The 18,417-nt window shown below is 46.9% G+C and overlaps 4 non-coding genes across 4 annotated transcripts; 3 read left to right on the top strand and 1 right to left on the bottom strand.

The window, feature by feature from the left end:
• Positions 1–567: 567 nt before the first annotated feature.
• On the top strand, positions 568–641 carry TRNAN-GUU (transfer RNA asparagine (anticodon GUU)). The gene has a single exon. It is a non-coding gene; the product is annotated as a tRNA-Asn (tRNA).
• Positions 642–1,234: 593 nt separating this feature from the next.
• Positions 1,235–1,307, top strand: TRNAV-CAC (transfer RNA valine (anticodon CAC)). The gene has a single exon. It is a non-coding gene; the product is annotated as a tRNA-Val (tRNA).
• Positions 1,308–10,574: 9,267 nt separating this feature from the next.
• On the top strand, positions 10,575–10,647 carry TRNAV-AAC (transfer RNA valine (anticodon AAC)). The gene has a single exon. It is a non-coding gene; the product is annotated as a tRNA-Val (tRNA).
• Positions 10,648–17,665: 7,018 nt separating this feature from the next.
• Positions 17,666–17,737, bottom strand: TRNAH-GUG (transfer RNA histidin (anticodon GUG)). Its single transcript has one exon. It is a non-coding gene; the product is annotated as a tRNA-His (tRNA).
• Positions 17,738–18,417: the final 680 nt, after the last annotated feature.

The following is an 18,417-nucleotide window of genomic DNA, read 5'->3' as shown; positions in this document are numbered from 1 at the left end:
AAACACTCAGACAAACCAGCTATAATCACTTAAAGTGAAGTCAATGTCGCTCAGTTGTGTTCAACTCTTTGCGTCCCTAGGGACTGTAGCCCGAGAGGCTCCACTGTCCAAAGATTCTCCAGGTAAGAATACAGGAGTGGGTGGCCATTCCCTTCTCCAAGGGATCTTCCAAAATCAGTAATTGAACCAGGGTGTGCTGCATTGTAGAAGGATTCTTCCCGTCTGAGCCGGGAGGGAAGCCCACTCTGGTGGAAACCGCCTGGTGGACACAGGAAGCACAGCCCCGGAGCCCTTTGTCAGGGTGGGCAAACACTCATTCTTTGGGTGTAGGCGAGGAAACGGGAGGAACCATCATGGGAGTCCACCGGGTGTTCAGCTGTCCTTGGATCTATTTCCGTTCAGGCCCGGAAGGTTGGAGCCCCGGATCCCGGTTTCTCTGGGGGCGCTGGCAGCTGTGGCGGGTAGGGGGCAGGGAAATGGCACCGTCTCTCTGGGGACCAGAGCGCTCACCCTGGGAATGCGTTAAGTGTCTACTCCATACAGAGTCGGAAAGAACCCCGTACTGCTGTCTCTGTGGCGCAATCGGTTAGCGCGTTCGGCTGTTAACCGAAAGGTTGGTGGTTCGAGCCCACCCAGGGACGGCGGGGTGAGGTTTTTAGAGAACACCAAAGAGACTCCCTTTTGCCAGGAGGACACCGAACGAGTGCTGCGGCGAACGGGCTTGCAGAGAAACAGCACAGGAGTCGGGCGCAAAGGAATAGCGGGGAGGGCGGGTCCCTCGTGGACTGGAAACATCGGTCATTCCTGAGAGCCCAGAGCGCTGACCGCCGGCGCCGTGAAAAGGGCCACCGAGGTGCGGGTCCCCAGCGCGGGAGGGGCGGCTTCCACACCGCTGGGTTGCGGGATCACCTGGGCCTCGGACGCACCCACCGTCCCCGCCTCCTGCGGCTTCCGGGAGCTGGGGAGTCGGCGGGCGCGACCCCTGAACTCAAGGTGCACAGCTGAGGGTCTGAGGATTCTGCGGGACTCCGAAGGCAACCTGTCGGGGCACAAGGGTCCTCACTTCGGGAGGGGGGGAACCCTAAAGCAGGGTCCTCGGGAGCCGCCGTCTCCATGCCTGAGAGAGCTTGGGGCTTCAAGGTTCCTCTTTGAGTGTTAAGAGTTGGTGGTGTGGATAGTGGCGGCGGGACCCCGGGATTTCGTGGCTACGGTGCTCAGGAGTAGAAACTGTCCCGTTTCCGTAGTGTAGTGGTTATCACGTTCGCCTCACACGCGAAAGGTCCCCGGTTCGAAACCGGGCGGGAACAGGCTTCCTCTTTCTTTTTCTCCCCCTGAGTTCTGCGTTCTCATCGGCGAAACCAACTGGCGCGAAAGGCACGGGGTGAGGCAGGGGACGCAGCTATAGAAAGGGTTGGTGACCACCTGGAAGTCTATTCAGCGCTCGGAGAGGCCCGGGAACCAGGTCCGAGATCTGGAGGTGGACGGATCCGCTCATCACCGGCCGCTCATCTCCGAGCCTGACTCCAAAGAAAGCCGAGGTTCACGAAGAGAGCAAGACCTGGGCTCGGCAGCACGCAGCGCTAGAGCTAGACCAGGAGGGACCCAGTCCGCTGCTTTGTGCCCTTGCCGCAGAGCAACAGCCACGCCCGGGAAAGGGGAGGTGAAGGGCGATGAGCAGCGCGGCCAGGGCTGGGAGCCTTGCCCAGCTGCACACAGCCCTGCGCCGCTGAGACATTTCCTTTGCAGCTTTCTGATTTTCTGAAGGGTCATCTTCCGCTCACCTTTCACCTGGAGAAGCTAAAGAACCCTTTTGTGTATAGTTCCCTGGTGGTCTAGTGGCTAGGATTCGGCGCTTTCACCCCCACGGCCCGAGTTCAGTTCCCGTTCAGGGAAAACCTTCTTTCTTCCAGCGTTTCCACTCAGATAAGTTTCTCTCTTCCTGTCCAGATCGGAACGGTATTTTGCTTAGAGGTCCAGTGCAGAACATTTCTGTTCCAAAAATTCATTACAAGCCAAAACCAAAAGCTTTTGTAAGATACCAAAAGTTTGCAAGAATACTAACATGGTATACTCAGTACCTAAGTGCCCAGTTAGCATCACATTCTTTCTTTATATAAGAGTTATGACATTACTTGGTAGTAACGTGCCGATATCTCTGGATTGTTCCTTTCCTTTGGCGTCCCTCTCAAAGCTAACTTCCGTGGGACCTGTCTTCCAAGGGCAGGGAACAGCTTTGCCGTCCAGAAGGGGGCCCTCTTGGTCCTTCAGGAAACTGGAATCCGTCCTCTTTTGGATGTAGAGAAGGTATATGAGTGTTAGTCGCTGGGTCCTTTTGGACTTTTTGCCACCCCTTGGACTGTAGGGTTCCTCTGTCCATGGGATTCTCTAGGCAAGACTCCTGGAGTGGGTTGCCATTTCCTTCTCCAGGGGATCTTCCCGGCCCAGGTCTCTTGTATTGCAGGCAGATTCTTTGCCATCTGAGCCACCAGGGAAGCCCAAAACAAACAAGGCCGTAATGCATTGGCCGGGTATCAAACCCTTGTCTCCCGCTTGGGAGGCGGGGATTCTACCACTGAACCACCAGTGCCGCTCTGCAGGGGCTATTTGAAATGATAACCTGGATGGAGTCTCATTCAGGTCTTCCTCAAGTGCAGGCCAGTCATGCCCTGTGCTTGTAGGACGGTCTAGGCTTTCATCCTCTGCCCTCCGCGGCACCGGCTGCCCTCTGGCCTCCTGCGGGTCGCTTTGGCGGCAATCAGGTGTGCTTTGGATCGATCTGAGTGGTGGGACCGCTTGGGGCTCGTGCTCACTGACTCAGTCTTGTCTGATTCTTTGCGACTCCTTGGACTCTAGCGCACCGGGCTCCTCTGTCCACGAGATTTCCCTGCACCTTTGCTAGAAACCCATCGAGGCAGTACAGCTGCCCCCTTGGCGCTTGCCTGGCTCCCTGTGCCCTGCAGGGAGCATAAAGTGTTCTGTCAGGACACAGAGGTGAAGAATCCTTCCCTGTGGTTGGAGGATGAGAGAACCAGATGGGAAATGCTTCAAAGGGAGGGGAATATTCTCGAAAGCTTTCCAGAACTGCTGTGTGGGTGCTGTCGGTTGGGTGGCTGCCCTATGACAATAATGCTTAGTCTTGTGTTCTGGCCTTGACCCAGTCCCAGGTCCAGTCTGAATTCAAGCACAGAGGCACCCTGCTTTCCCACACATATGTCATTCTGCCTCTCTCCAAAGCGGAGTTCTGAACCACCTTTTCTCTCTCAGTGAATAACAACCATGTGGGTCTTTTTTTTTTTTCCCCTTTAACTTTGTTTTGCTGAAATGTAACTCAAGAATATATAAGAGGTTTCACTTTAGATAAATTAGTGCTCTCCATGCTACAAACAAGAATAGCATTCAAATTGATCATAAGGATGAATCTCAAATACTATAATAGTCTAAAAAATTCTGATAATTGATGTGTAATTACATAGAAAATGTTTGTCCTGTCATGCGCCCAGAAATGACTCCTGGTATGCACGACACTGCTTTAATAATTTTGGTCTAAAAACTACCTCATGGTCACTTTCAGATTTATTATTATTTATAAAATTTGAAATTATGTGTCCCAGTAAGTTAAGTATACCATATAATATCTTTTAAATCAGGATTAAGTCATTTGATTCTAGAAATCATAGTGACTTAATTATTCCCTTTTCAATTTGGGGTAAATGTTTTTAGGTATCATCTAATACGTCATTCTCAGTAGCATTTATCTGCCACAATTCAGCTTAATTTGCGATTTTAAGATCTATCAATAACTTTAAGTTCTCTGATATTAAATTGGTTGAATTAATGTATAATCTTTGCTTGGAGAATTTCTAATTAAGGTAGAAATGATGCTGCCCATATTTTTATAGATTATATATAGAAGTGCTATAGCTTAACAGCTTAAGAGATTGTGTGGGTACCTTTAGGAGATGTTCCTGAATGTAGCTGTAATGTCACTTGAAGAGGAGTAGAACACATGGACTCTCTAAGTTAAGTAAGGACCAGTTGCTTACCTGAGGTACTCCTTCATTTAAAAACACCTTCCTGATTCTTAGTTACCTACCTTCTAGATCTCAAGTCACCCATTTTCCCATGTGCTATGTAATTTTTTTTTTACTCACTACTGAGGTCCTCAGGAGCTGGCAGGCAGATGAACCTGAGAAGAACGTGACAGGTTGTTCTCCTGCTGTGATTCCTATTTGTCTGTGTGTGTGTGTGAATCTTATTTTTGATGCCTCCTGGTGTGAGTGCAGCAAGGAGTGGGACTTTGACTTTGCTCCTGATAGGGCGGTTTTCCTGGAGAATGGCCTGGTACCTGGTGAGCACCTAGTAAGTGCTTCCTAGTTGAAGCACTCCTAATGCACAGTCCCAGAAAACTTACCCGGAAGACAGAAAGTGGGTAAGATCCACAGCAGCCTAGAGTATCAGGGACAGAGATAGACAGAAGGGCATACACTCCAAGAGGGAGGGAGAAGGGCAGAGAGAAATGTCCTAGAACCTAGAGACATCCTCATCTGAGTACGGAAAATCTGAAGAGCTCTCTTTTCCTCAGGAGCTTCAACACAGGAATCAGTGGAAGGTGAACCAATAACTCTAAGGATCCAGGTTTGCACAAGATGTATTATTGGTGCAGCCTTCTGTAGCTTGCAACAATTTGTCTCAAATGAGATAATTTTTGCAGATGTAGCCACTAACTCTTGAGATATCATTCAGAGACAGTCTTGGGCTTGCAAATGCACCCGTATACAGGAGGGAGACCCCTCATTAGATTGTGTGCACCCAACCAAAGCAGAAATGCAGCTCATAAAGAGAAGGGAAAAGGATAAATATCTGGGATCAGTTGGCGTTTTTTTAAACTCCTGTAATCCATAAGCTGCTCTGCTAGAGGCTCTCCAGAATCCTTCTGGCTGGCCTTCTCTGGACTCCATTACTTGGTCACCACTGAAAACAATTACAATTATTAGAATACTTTCCAATCAGCTTGGAAGTTTAGCTGCTGAATATGTGCAATCTCTGGGAAATGTACACATTGTCTTTTCAATGTACTCCCCCACCAAGTTGAGTCAGTAGGGCACAAATTACTTTGTTAGAGTAACAGACATGAGTACTGACAACACATTGTGATGGCAAGACCATGAAGAAAAAGACTCTTTCCTTGAGTCGGCAAAATACATGTGAATATAAATTAGCACATCTATTTAGGGAAAACTAAGAACATAAAGAGATGCCTTCAGTTTCCAGCAAAGGTGCAGTGACAGAAATCAGATTAACCCTCCTTCCTAAATCTCACCCTCCCTCTTTGTCCCTCTCCCAAAGGAACAAAAAGAGAAAAAACATGAAATATTGGTTTCTAAGACACTGGAAATCAGGCAGCAAAGGATAGCAAGCCCTGAGAGGTGACAAACAAACAAGATGAGTCTTGCCATGGGCTCAGCTTCCGGCTTTCAGTGAGTTCCCAGGCTGGGCACCAAGAGGAGGATTTGAGGTCAATTCATTGGACTCTGGAGACAAAGCTGAGTGTTGGTGGAGAGCAAGGCAGCCAGAGCTCACAAGACAGAGATCCAGTGATTCCTATTTGCAAAGCAGGAGTAGAAAACAAAGGCATGGATATCAAGGCAGAAAGAGGAGTTGGGGGAACTGGGAAATTAGGATTTACCTATATACACTATTGATGCTTTGTATACAATAAATAACAAATGAGAACATACTGTATGGCATAGGGAATTACTGGATGCTCTGTGGTTACCTAAATGAGAAGGAAATCCAAAAAAGAGGGGCTATATGTATATGTATAGCCGATTCACTGTGCTGTTAACACAACATCGTAATTAACACATTGTAAAACAGGTATACTCCAATAATAGTTAATAATAATAAAAAGAAACATGAAGAAAGGTCCAGTGATGAGAGAGAGTGGGAGAGAGAGAGCATGCTGGGATATGAAAGGGTCTCCCTCAAGTACTCGGCAGAGTAATGATCGGGGTATCTTTATGAAGAAGTGCCTGAGGCCAAGGAAAGAAAGTTTTAAAAAGATCCTGGAACAATGCCTGGTGCTCACACAGGACAAGCAATTGTATGTAAGTGATCTCCCCAGACAGATTGGACTGCTTGAAACTCATGGGCCATTGGGAAGACCATTCAAAAAACTCTTGTGATGGACAGGGAGGCCTGGCTGTTAAAATGCTGCACTCAATATGCCCATAAATATGGAAAACTCAGCAGCGGCCACAGGACTGGAAAAGGTCAGTTTTCATTCCAGTCCCAAAGAAGGCAATGGCAAAGAATGCTCAAACTACCGCACAATTGCACTCATCTCACATGTTAGCAAAGTAATGGCTAAAATTCCCACTGTGAGGCTTTCACAGTATGTGAACTTAGAACCTCCAGATGTGCAAGCTGGATTCAGAAAAGGCAGAGGAACCAGGGATCAAATTGCCGACATCTGTTGGTTCATAGTAAAAGCAAGAGTGTTCCAGAAAAACATCTAATTCTGCTTTATTGACTATGCCAAAGACTTGGACCGTGTGGATCACAGCAAACTGTGGAAAATTCTTCAAGATATGGGAATTCCAGACCACCTTACCTGCCTCCTGAGAAAGCTGTGTGCAGGTCATGAAGCAACAGTTAGAATCGGACATGAAACAACGGACTGGTTCCAAATTGGGAAAGGAGTATGTCAAGACTGTATGTTGTCAGCCTGCTTATTTAACGTCTATGCAAAGTACATCGTGTGAAATGCCAGCCTGGATGAAGCACAAGCTAGAATCAATATTTCTGTGAGAAATATCAATAACCTCAGATATGCGTTTGACACCACCTTTATGGCAGAAAGCAAAGAGGAAGTAAAGAGCCTCTTGATGAAAGTGAAAGAGGAGAGTGGAAAAGCTGGCTTAATACTCAACATTCAAAAAACTGAGATCATGGCATCCAGTCCCATCACTTCATGGCAAATAGATGGGGAAACAATGGAAACAGTGACAGACCTTATTTTCTTGGGCTCCAAAATCACTGTAGATGGCGACCACAGCCATGAAATTAAAAGATGCTTGCTCCTTGGAAGAAAAGCTATGACCAACCTAGACAGCATATTAAAAAGCAGAGATATTACTTTGCTGACAGAGGTCTGCCAAATCAAAGCTATGATTTATCCAGTAGTCATGTATGGATGTCACAGTTGGAGTATAAATGAATGCTGGTGAGGGTGTGGAGAAAAGGGAACCCTCTTATGTTGGTGGGAATGAAAACTAGTACAGCCACTATGGAGAACAGTGTGGAGATTCCTTAAAAAACTGGAAATAGAACTGCCATCTGATCCAGCAATCCCACTGCTGGGCATACACACCAAGGAAACCAGAATTGAAAGAGACACGTGTAGCCCAATGTTCATCACAGCGCTGTTTATAATAGCCAGGACACGGGAGCAACCTAGATGTCCATCAATAGACGAATGATAAGAAAGCTGTGGTACATATACACCATGGAATATTACTCAGCCATTAAAAAGAATACATTTGGATCAGTTCTAATGAGGTGGATGAAAGTGGCGCCTGTTATACAGAGTGAAGTAAGTCAGAAAGAAAAACACCAACACAGTATACTAATGCATGTATATGGAATTGAGAAAGATGGTAACGATAACCCTATATGTGAGACACAGATGTATAGAACAGCCTTTTGGACTCTGTGGGTGAAGGCGAGGGTGGGATGATTTGAGAGAATAGCATTGAAACATGTATATTATCATATGTGAAACAGATCACCAGTCCAGGTTCGATGCATGAGGCAGGGTGCTCAGGGCTGGCTCACTGGGATGACCCAGAGGGATGAGATGGGGAGGGAGGTGGGAGGGGGGTTCAAGATGGGGAACACATGTACACCCATGGCTGATTCATGTCAACATATGGCAAAAACCACTACAATATTGTAAAGTAATTAGCCTCCAATTAAAATAAATAAATTTTTTTAAAAAGGGAAACTGAGCACCAAAGAATTGATGCTTTTAAACTGTGGTGTTGGAGAAGTCTCTTGAGAGCCTTTTGGCCTGCAAGGAGATCCAACCAGTCAATCCTAAAGGAAATCACTTCTGAACATTCATCGGAAGGACTGATGCTGAAGTTGAACCTCCAATATTTTGGCCATCTGATGGGAAGAGCTGACTTTCCCTGATGCTGGGAAAGATTGCAGGCAAGAGGAGAAGAGGGTGACTGAGGATGAGACGGTTGGGTGGCATCACTGACTCAATGCGCATGAGTTTGAGCAAACTCCGGGTTTTGGTGATAGACAGGGAAGCCTGGCGTGTTGCTGTCCTTGGGGTCGCTACTGAAGTGAAGAAATTTGGAAAGAGTTCCTTATCACCGGAAAGCTCCATAGGGCCTACAACCAGCCCACCTTTCTCTGCTCTGAGTCACCCTGTAGAACAAGCCACAATCAGTGAATCCAAGGAGGGCACAGGACAAAGCTGACTGCAGGATCCTTTCACCTCCTGATATCCCCTCACCTTTTCATCTGGGCCCTACATCCTCTCTACTCGTGACACCTATTATCTCTCTGAAAACCAAGGAGTTCATCCCTTGTGATGACACTTCGCTTTCCCTCACCCCAGCACACGTGTGGGTCAATCCGATTTGAGTCAGAGAACAAAAGGGAACGAATTCAACTCTACACGCGCGGTTTCGAGCCAAAGACACAGTGATGAAGAGGGTCAGGCTCTGCGGATGAAGCTGATGGAGGAGGAAAAGCAGCCGGTCCTCTTGCAGCTATCAAGGAAGGCCCCGAAATCAGGTCAAGATCAGGGAGTAGATGGACCCGCCCATCACCGGCTGAGAACCAAGTGGTCCCTGCTTCACAACGAAACAGGTTCAGAAAGAGAGCTCGACCTCTCACCAAACCTGAATTCCAGGTCTTCCCACACGACCTGCCAAGGCTGCCTTGTCCACTTCTTAGATGGGGTTGAACTTCTGATCCAGGCGTTGGGCGGCCATCGTTGCGCTTTGTCTTGGGCTGCGTCCCTCTTCTGGCACATCTTCGGGGGCAGGGGATTGATCCGTCCCCTCTGCGCGCTCCACTCGCCGGCTCTGGAGCCCCGCGCCTACCGTTTCTGCTGCAGGGAGCCGTGTGTCTGTGGTCCCTCGGGCGTCCGCTGTGCGTCCACCCTGACGGGGAGAGGACCACCGCACCCTCGTTCCGTCCAAGTGGGACGTCAGCATGCCGGACGCGACAGAAAACGATAAATCCGCTCCTCTGTCTGGACGTGGGAGGTGAAAACTAGGACCTGCAGGGGAGGAAAGCAAGGAGAAATCTCATGAAACGCCCTGATCTAAAGCTATTTTCAAATCCGCCTGTTTGGGAACTCAGGCCTCCAGCGCGAGTGAGGGTGCTGCCGCGCGGTCGCCCCCTCGACCACACTCGGAGTCCACGCGGAACCAGGCGGAGCCCTGCGGCCCGCGCCTTCCTCGGGGTCTGAGCCCGTGAACCTCAGACGCGAGGGCAACGCCGCAATGAGAAAAGGAGGAAAGCCCCTGCTGGAGAAAACGGCACACGCATTTCCAAAAGTGAGAAGCTCTACTTCTAAAGGAAACCAGAGACAGACAGACACACAGACAACATTGCATTAAAGTCTTTCGGCGAAAAGAAACTCTGCCTGCTGTGAGGTTAATACGAAAACCCTTCAAGACACCTGCTTTCTGAAAAAACAAAACCAACAAAAAACAAACAAACAAAAACTGCCTTTACCTCTCTGTTAAATTCGCGCTCCATGACCTGTTGAACTGCAAAATTATGAAAGGAAAACAAGAGGCACTTCAGATATTGTAAAATGTAAAACAAAGCTGTCCTTCAAGAAGAATCTCAAGTTTGGTGAGGAAGGGATGAAGACGGTCAGATCTGCGTGGACCGCGCCTGGCTCCCCCGCGGCTTTATGCTGGGCCTGGTAGGCAAACGAATTCAACAGATGACCTGAGCCTCAGCCTTTGCTGCGCTTCCTGCTAAACGTGCAAGTGTGATGCAAGTCTGGACTGAAACTAGAGGACTAGAATCAGCCACAGAGGCAGGAATCTGAGGAACCTCGGTGCCAGGCGGCGCCGGAGAAGCGCTGCTGTGAAAGGCCTGCGAGAGAGGAGCTCACGGGTCAGGCGGGCAGAGGGGAGGGCGGGTCCTTTGTTTCACGAGTGGGATTTAAAGCATCTAGCCCGGTCCCCACTGGCGCCAGGAAGAGGGACTCTATGGCGCGCATCTGCCTCCGGAAGGGCTGCGTCCACCGTGACGGACGTGGGGCCACCCGGGGCTCAGACGCACCTTACTCCCCCCTATCCTGAGCCTTCTGAGAACTGGGGAGTCAGCGGGAGCGACCTCTGCGCTTGGGCGCAAAGCTGGCACACAGGGACCTCTCTCCGGGAGAGGCGAGGAACCCTAAATCAGGGCCTTTCAAGACCGGCAGATCCTTACTTGACGGATTGCCTGTGTTTCCAGAGTCCTCTTCCTTCGCAAATTTGAAGGTCAAGTGTGTTCAAACATGCAAATCTTGGCCATGTCACTAGACACAAGTGGTTTCCGTAGTGTAGTGGTTATCACGTTCGCCTAACACGCGAAAGGTCCCCGGTTCGAAACCGGGCGGAAGCAACTTCACTTTTCCGCAAACTTTTAGATTCATAGTTTAAACAAAAAGTGGAGGCCTGCCGCAGGGAGTGAGGCTTGGAGCTTCAGCTTCACCATCAGTCCTCCCAAAGAATATTCAGGGTTGATTTCCTTTAGGACTGATCTTTAGGTTTGATCTCATCTTGACCTGCATACAGGTTTTTCAGGCGGCAGGTCAGGTGGTCTGGCATTCCCATCTCTTTCAGAATTTTCCACAGTTTGTTGTGATCCACACAGTCAAAAGGCTTTAGAGTAGTTCATGAATCAGAAACAGATGTCTTTCTGGAATTCTCTGGCTTCTTCTTTGATCCAATGGATGAAAAATGGAAGAAAAGAACAGAACCAAATTAATTGGAAATGTATACGGAAAAGGTTACATAGAGACTACTACAAACAGTGGAAGAAACTTCATTAGTAAAATGAGTTTACAGGATAGATGATGAGCCTACTGTTTCATGAATTCCAGGATTCCCAGTGACCTGCTTTCCCCCCGGATATAGGTCCTCGTGTGTGTGTGTGTGTGTGTGTGTGTGTGTGTGTGTGTATCCAAGACACAGAGTAATGTAGTACTGGAGCTCAGGAGAGGATGCACAGATTAGAAACAATCGTATATCATTTACATTCTAAGAGTGAGACCCCTCTCTGCGTGGGATCGAACCATGAACTTTTCGGTTAACAGCCAAACTCCGTAACAGATTGCACCACAGAGACACGAGGAGAGCTTACTCCTCACCCCTACAGAAAGCAAGCATGCTTACCTGTGTCTCTCAGAATAGCGTTTCCCCCTCCGAGCCTCGGAAAACCTGAGAGATGGAGTTCACTCAGCGTGTTCATTCCCGCGGGAAAGCCGCGCGATTCCGAGGGCAGAAGGTCCCCGGAGTGTCCCCGCCGCGCATTGCTCCAGCTCCGCCGCAGATGCCAGCGCCCGGGAGACGCCCCGAGCTTGATCCAAGGGACGTCCGAAGGAAGCTGATGGCTCCTTGTTTGCTCCGCATTCATCCGACCATTTGCGCTTCTGGACATCGCTTTAGTAGATGGGGTGCGTGTGGCTGCAGCTGGAAAGAGATCTCGTCCAACGAGGAAACGTGAAAAGGAGCGTGAGCAGGCAAAAGCAGGGAGGCGACAATGAGACCTCCCAGGAAGCCTATGAAGAGGCTCAGGACAGATCGTGAGAGATAAAAGATAAATGTATTAAGTAGCAGAAAAATTTGTTGTGCTGTTCAGTCGCTCCGTCCTCTTGGACACTTTGCGACCCCCTGGACTGCAGCACGGAAGGCTTCCCTGTCCATCACCAGCTCCCAGAGCTTGCTCAAACTCATGTCCATTGAGTCGGTGATGCCATCCAACCATCTCATCCTCTGTCACCCTCTTCTCCAACTGCCTTCAGTCTTTCTCACCAGCAGGGTCTTTTCTACGGAGTCAGCTCTTCTCATCAGGTGGCCAAAGTACTGGAGCTTCAGCTTCAGCATCAGTCCTTCCAGTGAATATTCAGGACTGATTTCCCTTAGGGTTGACTGGTTTGATCTCCTTGAAATCTCAAGAGTCTTCCCCAACACCACAGTTCAAAAGCATCAATTCTTCCATGCTCAACCTTCTTTATGGTTCAGCTCTCACATCCATACATGACTACCGGAAAAGCCGTAGCATTGACTATATGGACCTTTGTTGGCAAAGTAATGTCTCTGCTTTTTAATACGCGGTCTAGGTTTGTCACAGCTTTTCTTCCAGGGAGCAAGTGTCTTTTAATTTCATGCCTGCAGTCACCATCTGCAGTGATTCTGAAGCCCTGGAAATAAAGTCTGTCACTGTTTCCACTGCTTCCCCATCTATTTGCCATGAAGTGATGGGACCGGACGCCGTGATCTTAGTGTTTGAATGCTGAGTGTTAAGCCAGCTTTTTCATTCTCCTCTTTCACATTCATCGAGGTTCTTTAGTTCCTCTTTGCTTTTTGCCAAAGGGTGGTGTCATCTGCATGTCTGAGGTTATTGATATTTCTCCCTGCAGTCTTGATTCCAGCTTGTGCTTCATCCAGCTTGGCGTTTCGCATGATGTATTCTGCATAGAACTTAAATAAGCAGGCTGACAATATACAGCCTTGACGTACTCCTTTCCAATTTTGAACCAGTCCATTGATCCATGTCCGGTTCTAACTGTTGCTTCTTGAGCTCCACACAGGTTTCTCTGGAGACAGATAAGGAGGTCTGGTATTCCCATCTCTTGAAGAATGTTCCACAGTTTGTTATGATCCACACAGTCAAAGCCTTTAGTGTGGCCAGTGAAGCAGAAATAGATGTTTTTCTGGAATTCTCTTGCTTTTCCTATGGCCCAAAAGATGTTGGCACCCTGATCTCTGGTTCCTCTGCCTTTTCTAAATCCAGCTTGAACACCTGGCCGTTCTCGGTTCACATACTGTTGAAGCCTAGCTTGGAGAATTTTGAGCATTTCACTGCTAGCATGAGAAATTAGTGCAACTGTGCAGTTGTTTGAACATTCTTTGGCACTGCCTTTCTTTGGGATTGGAATGAAAACTGACCTTTTCCAGTCCGGTGGCCATGGCTGAGTTTTCCAAATTTGCTGGCAAATGAATGCAGCAATTAAACAGCATCATCTTTTAGGATCTGAAATGGCTCAGCTTGAATTCTATCACCTCCACTAGCTTTGTTTGCGGTGATGCTTCCTAAGTCCTTAAGTTGACTTCGCACTCCAAGAGGTCTGGCTCGAGGTGAGTGATCACACCATCGTGGTTATCTGTGTCATGAAGATCTTTTTTGTATAGTTCTTCTGTGTATTCTTGCCACTTCTTCTTAATATCTTCTGCTTCTGTCCTTTATTGTGCCCATCTTTGCATGAAATGTTCCCTTGGTATCTCTAATTTTCTTGAAGAGATGTGTAGTCTTTCCCATTTTAATTGTTTTGCTCTATTTCTTTGCACTGTTCACTTCAGAAGGCTTTCTTTCTTTCTTTTTTTTAAAATAAATTTATTTATTTTAGTTGGGGGCTAACTACTTTACAATATTGTAATAGTGTTTGCCATACATTGACATGAATCAGCCATGGGTTTACATGTGTTCCCCTTCCTGGACCCCCCACCCACCTCCCTCCCCATCCCATCCCTCTGGGTCATCCCATTGCCCCGGCCCTGAGCATTTGTCTCATGCATCGAACATGGAATGGTGTTCTGTTTCACATATGATAATATACATGTTTCAATGCTATTCTCCCAGAACGTCCCATCCTCACCTTCTCCCTCAGAGTCCATAAGACTGTTCTATGCATCTGTGTCTCTTATTCTGTCTCGCATATAGGGTTATCGTTACCATCTTTCAAATTCCATATATATGCATTAGTATACTGTATTGGTGTTTTTTTTCTGGCTTCGGAAGGCTATCTTATCTCTCCTTGCTATTCTCTGGAACTCTGCATTCATTTGGGTATATCTTTCCTTTTCTCTGCCTTTTGCTTCTCTTCTTTTCTCAGCTATCTATAAGGCCTCCTCAGACAACCATTTTGCATTTTTCTTTTCTTTTTCTTGGGGATGGTTTTGATCAAGGCCTCCTGTACAGTGTTGCAAACCTCCATCCATAGTTCTCCAGGCACTCTGTCTATCAGATCTAATCCCTTGAATCTGTCACTTCCACTGTATACTCAATCGTAAGGGATTTGATTTAGGTCATACCTGAATGGCCTAGTGGTTTTCCCTACTTTCTTCAACTTGAGTCTGAGTTTGGCAATAGAGCTTCTCCATCTTCGGGCTGCAAAGAATATAACTAGTGTGATTTTGGTATTGACCATCTAGTGATGTCCATGTATAGAGTCGTCTCTTGTGTTGTTTGAAGAGAGTGTTTCTTATGCCCAGTGCATTCTCTCGGCAATACTCTGAGGGAGAATCAGAGAAGAGCATGAAAAGAGAGAAAAGCTCGAACTTCTGTAGGTGTTCACAAATAAAACAGCAAAAACAGTGTGAGTATATTTATGTGGGACAGTTACCTTATGCCACGTTGTGTATTGTAACTGTATAGTGTAAGTGCTGCATTGTGGCAGCAGCAACCTTGGTTCAGATCCAGGCTAAGGCAAGGCAGTGTCTATATCCTGTCTTGCCATTTGCCTTTTTCTCTTTATTTTAGTTTGACTTAGAGTTGATTTACCATGTTGTGTTTGTTTCAGGTGTACAACAAAGTGATTTAGTTATACACACATATACATCTATTTTTGGTTCAGATTATTTTTCCTTATACATTATTTCAAAATATTGAGTATAGGTCCCTGGCTATACACTAGGTGCTTGTTGGTTATCTGTTTTCTACGTAGTAGTAGTGTGTATATGTTAATCCCAAACGTCTAATTTATCCCTCCCCCTTTCCCCTTTAGTAACCGTAATGTTGTTTTCTATGTCTGTGGGTTTATTTCTGTTTTGTACATATGTTCATTTGTATCAGTTTTGGTTTTGTTTTTTAGATGTCTCATATAAGCGATGTCATATGATATGTGTCTTTCTCTGCCTGGCTTACTTCACTAGTATGACAATCTCTTGGGCCATTCATGTTGCTGTAATTGGTATTATTTCATTTTTTTTTTTTGGTTGAGTAATATTCTATCCATGTACTTTTAATTCCAGCACCAGTTATGCCCCCTAGCAGTGGTGGGAGAGCAGAATTCACCGCTGGCCCGGAAGCAAAATGCAGTGAGAAGAGGAGTAAATCCCACAGCGCACAAACCTGCCAGTCAAAGCAAAACCTAGAACAACTGCTTGTCTCGCTGTTGGGCAGAACACATTTCCAGAGTTGAAACATTGCCCTTCAAGGAGCCTCGTCTACAGTTTACACTAACAAAATAACATGGTCGCTGTTGTTGTTGTTGTTGTTTTCTGGTAAAGATATTTCTAATATCAGTGAGGTTTTTTTTTACACTAAAGGAGAAGGCGTATTTAAGAGGTTTACAATAAAATGCAAACTAATCATCATGGTCTAGACCAGCTCTTTTCCATCCACCATCCACTGATTTTTACAGAAACAGCAAATCATTGAACTGTAGGCACAGTGTGTTGAATTTTTGCCAATGTAATCAGCACCCAGATCAAGTTGTAGAAAATTTCCCCCATCCTTGAAATGTCACTGAGCCACTTTCTAGGCAATTCCTACACTAGCTCGCTTATTTTATTACTATTCTGAGGTCTACTGCAATAGTGTACTGTTGCCTGCTCTTGAAATTCAAAGGAAGGAAGCTACATTTTTGGTAACTGACTTTGTTTTCATGCAACATTTTGTTCATTAAACATATTCATAGTGTTATGCATATTTCATTAATTTTGGTATTATTGGAGCAATTTTGTTGGGAGTCTTTGGTGTTAACTGGTGTTCTTGATGAATATTCCATGCCGATTTTTTGTGTATTTGTGCATTCATAGGAGTACTACAATTGCTGGGTCATGAAGTAGGTATCCGATTAACTTTATTAGAAACTGCCAACTGTCTTCAAGAATGAGTTTGAACTGACTACTACAGATGCAATTGCTCCACATTTGTCGGCATTTGGTGCACAAACTTTTTAAAAAGCAGTCATGCTGGAGGCTGTGTAATGATATCTCCTTATAGTATGACGTTTATTTCCCCAATGAGTGAATATGTCAGGAGTATTTTTTTTATAACTTCTGGTCATTAAAATATTACCTTTGTGATCCTTGGCTTAGGCCTCACAGGAAAAGGGAACCAGGTGCTGTGGTCCGTCGCTGAGGTGTAGATGGATTTTCCTAAGTGTCTCTCAGAGACAGAGACCCAGGCTCAGGGTATTCCCAGTGTCGATAGGTTTAGATCCAATGACTGGCCCAGCAATAGTGGACATGCCCAGCCTCCCAGGCTTTTACCATCTCCACCCACTTTCAGTTGAGCAAGTGCAGAACATGTTTTTAAAATATTCTCTTTCAACCTATTCATTCACATTCATTCCTTGAGTACTTTGAATAGCCAATTCATCTCACTACCATAAAGAGAAAATTGTTATCAGCAGCACAAGCAGATGGTTCACGTAATAATCAACATCAGAATATCAGTACGATGGTGATCCAGGGAAATGCCTGACTCTCCAGCTGCTGTTGTTTGGAATCCCCGTGGTCTCCACCAGGCAGTGGGCACGTTTTCCCTTTACCCTTGGAAACTCGCTGAGAAGACCTGTTAGGACAAATGTTATGTTCACTGTAGGGCAAGAGGTGAGCGAGGGAGCGGGGCTGGTGGATGGGGGCCGCGGATGCAGACCAAGCCTGCAGAGGCAGCAGTGGATGAGGCAGCAACAGTGGCTGTGCGTGACCGTGGTTCCGGAAGAGCTGATGAAAGGCTGTGAGTCTGGTGGGTGAGAGTGTGTGCTCTGGCTGTGCAGGGTTTGGGGTGGGGTGGGGGGGCGGGGGCATTGGGAGACCTTTGCTAGAATTACTTTGCAGAGAGTGATTTGGTAAGGGTGGGAGAGGGGAGGAGGGCGACCCTGTGTGAAAGATGGTGGCCCGAGGGGTCCATGCTTATAGTTAGCTGGCAGCAGATACGGTGATCTTGAAGGTGCTTTCTCCAATGCAAAGTCTTGTCCGTTGTCTTCCCGGCGTTCTGACCTCTGTGATTTCCCTACTAGGGTGAAATTGACTTCAGAATTTCTGCTTGATAATCCCTAGATAGTAAAATGTCTATATTCATTCAGGTGAATTGAGGAAAGGACAAACTCAATAGTTTAAAGTAGCAGGGAATGGATAGGCATTACCTGGAAAATGTATCAAAGGGCTTCATCCATGTATCAAAGTGTATCTTCCATCCTTGGTTGAGAAAAAAATTTGTACGTCTTGATCTTGGTGATTATTTCACATCAAATAGCTGTTCATTAATGATTTGTGCATCTTGTTCTGTGAATACACCTTAATAATTTTCTTTTTGGATAGAATGGGCGGTCACTTGTTGGAGAAGCCAGTGTAGACCATTACCGTGTTGAAGAAAAAGAAGTCAGACGCCACGTGTAACACGGATGCCATGCCGTGACTCGGATTCGAACCGAGGTTGCTGCGGCCACAACGCAGAGTACTAACCACTATACGATCACGGCGTGCCACACACATATCAAGCGATGAGAACTGTCTTTAATGTATGTCCTTTGACGTAAAATGATTTCGATCGTTGCGCTGCTTTATTCTTGGAGACTGCAGGTATTCGTTTTCTCTCTTTCATGCTCGATCATCGGTTTCCCCGCTCTTTCTCTCAATTCTGATATATTATGACGAAACGAAACAAAATCAAACCAAACACCAATTCTCATCTCCCCAGATCCGGCACGTTCCTTCTGGGAAGTCTGGCTATCCTCGTCCCCACCTCGCCGGCTTCTTTTCCACCTCTTCGCATTCGCCCCATTAGCTGGTTCCGGCTCACGCCCCACCGACCGCGGCGGAGCCCAGGGAGGGCAACACCAGCGGCGCAGACGGTCGGGTGAAGGCAGAGCAAAGAACCACAAGAACCAGTACGGAGTTCAACCCGGCGTTCAACTTCCCTCTGGCCCCCTCGGCTCCGGCCCGGGGCCTCTCTGGCGCGTTTCTGTCCTCGGAAATGTGTGTGACTCCACCGGTCGTGGAAGCGGGTAATTACCCATCCATGCGGATGAGAAGTACCATACTTCGGCGTGTCTCTGTGGCGCTATCTATTAGTGCCTTTGGCTGTTCACGGAAAGGTTGGTTGTTCTAAACACACCTTAGGAAAGCCTTCCTTAAAACACTCAAAAGCTTTGTGGTTCTT

Source organism: Giraffa tippelskirchi, chromosome 5, assembly GCF_054371585.1.
Source record: "Giraffa tippelskirchi isolate mGirTip1 chromosome 5, T2T-mGirTip1v1.2.pri, whole genome shotgun sequence".
In the NCBI taxonomy this organism is placed as follows: Eukaryota; Metazoa; Chordata; class Mammalia; order Artiodactyla; family Giraffidae; genus Giraffa; species Giraffa tippelskirchi.
This window is presented reverse-complemented; position numbering and strand designations above follow the sequence as displayed.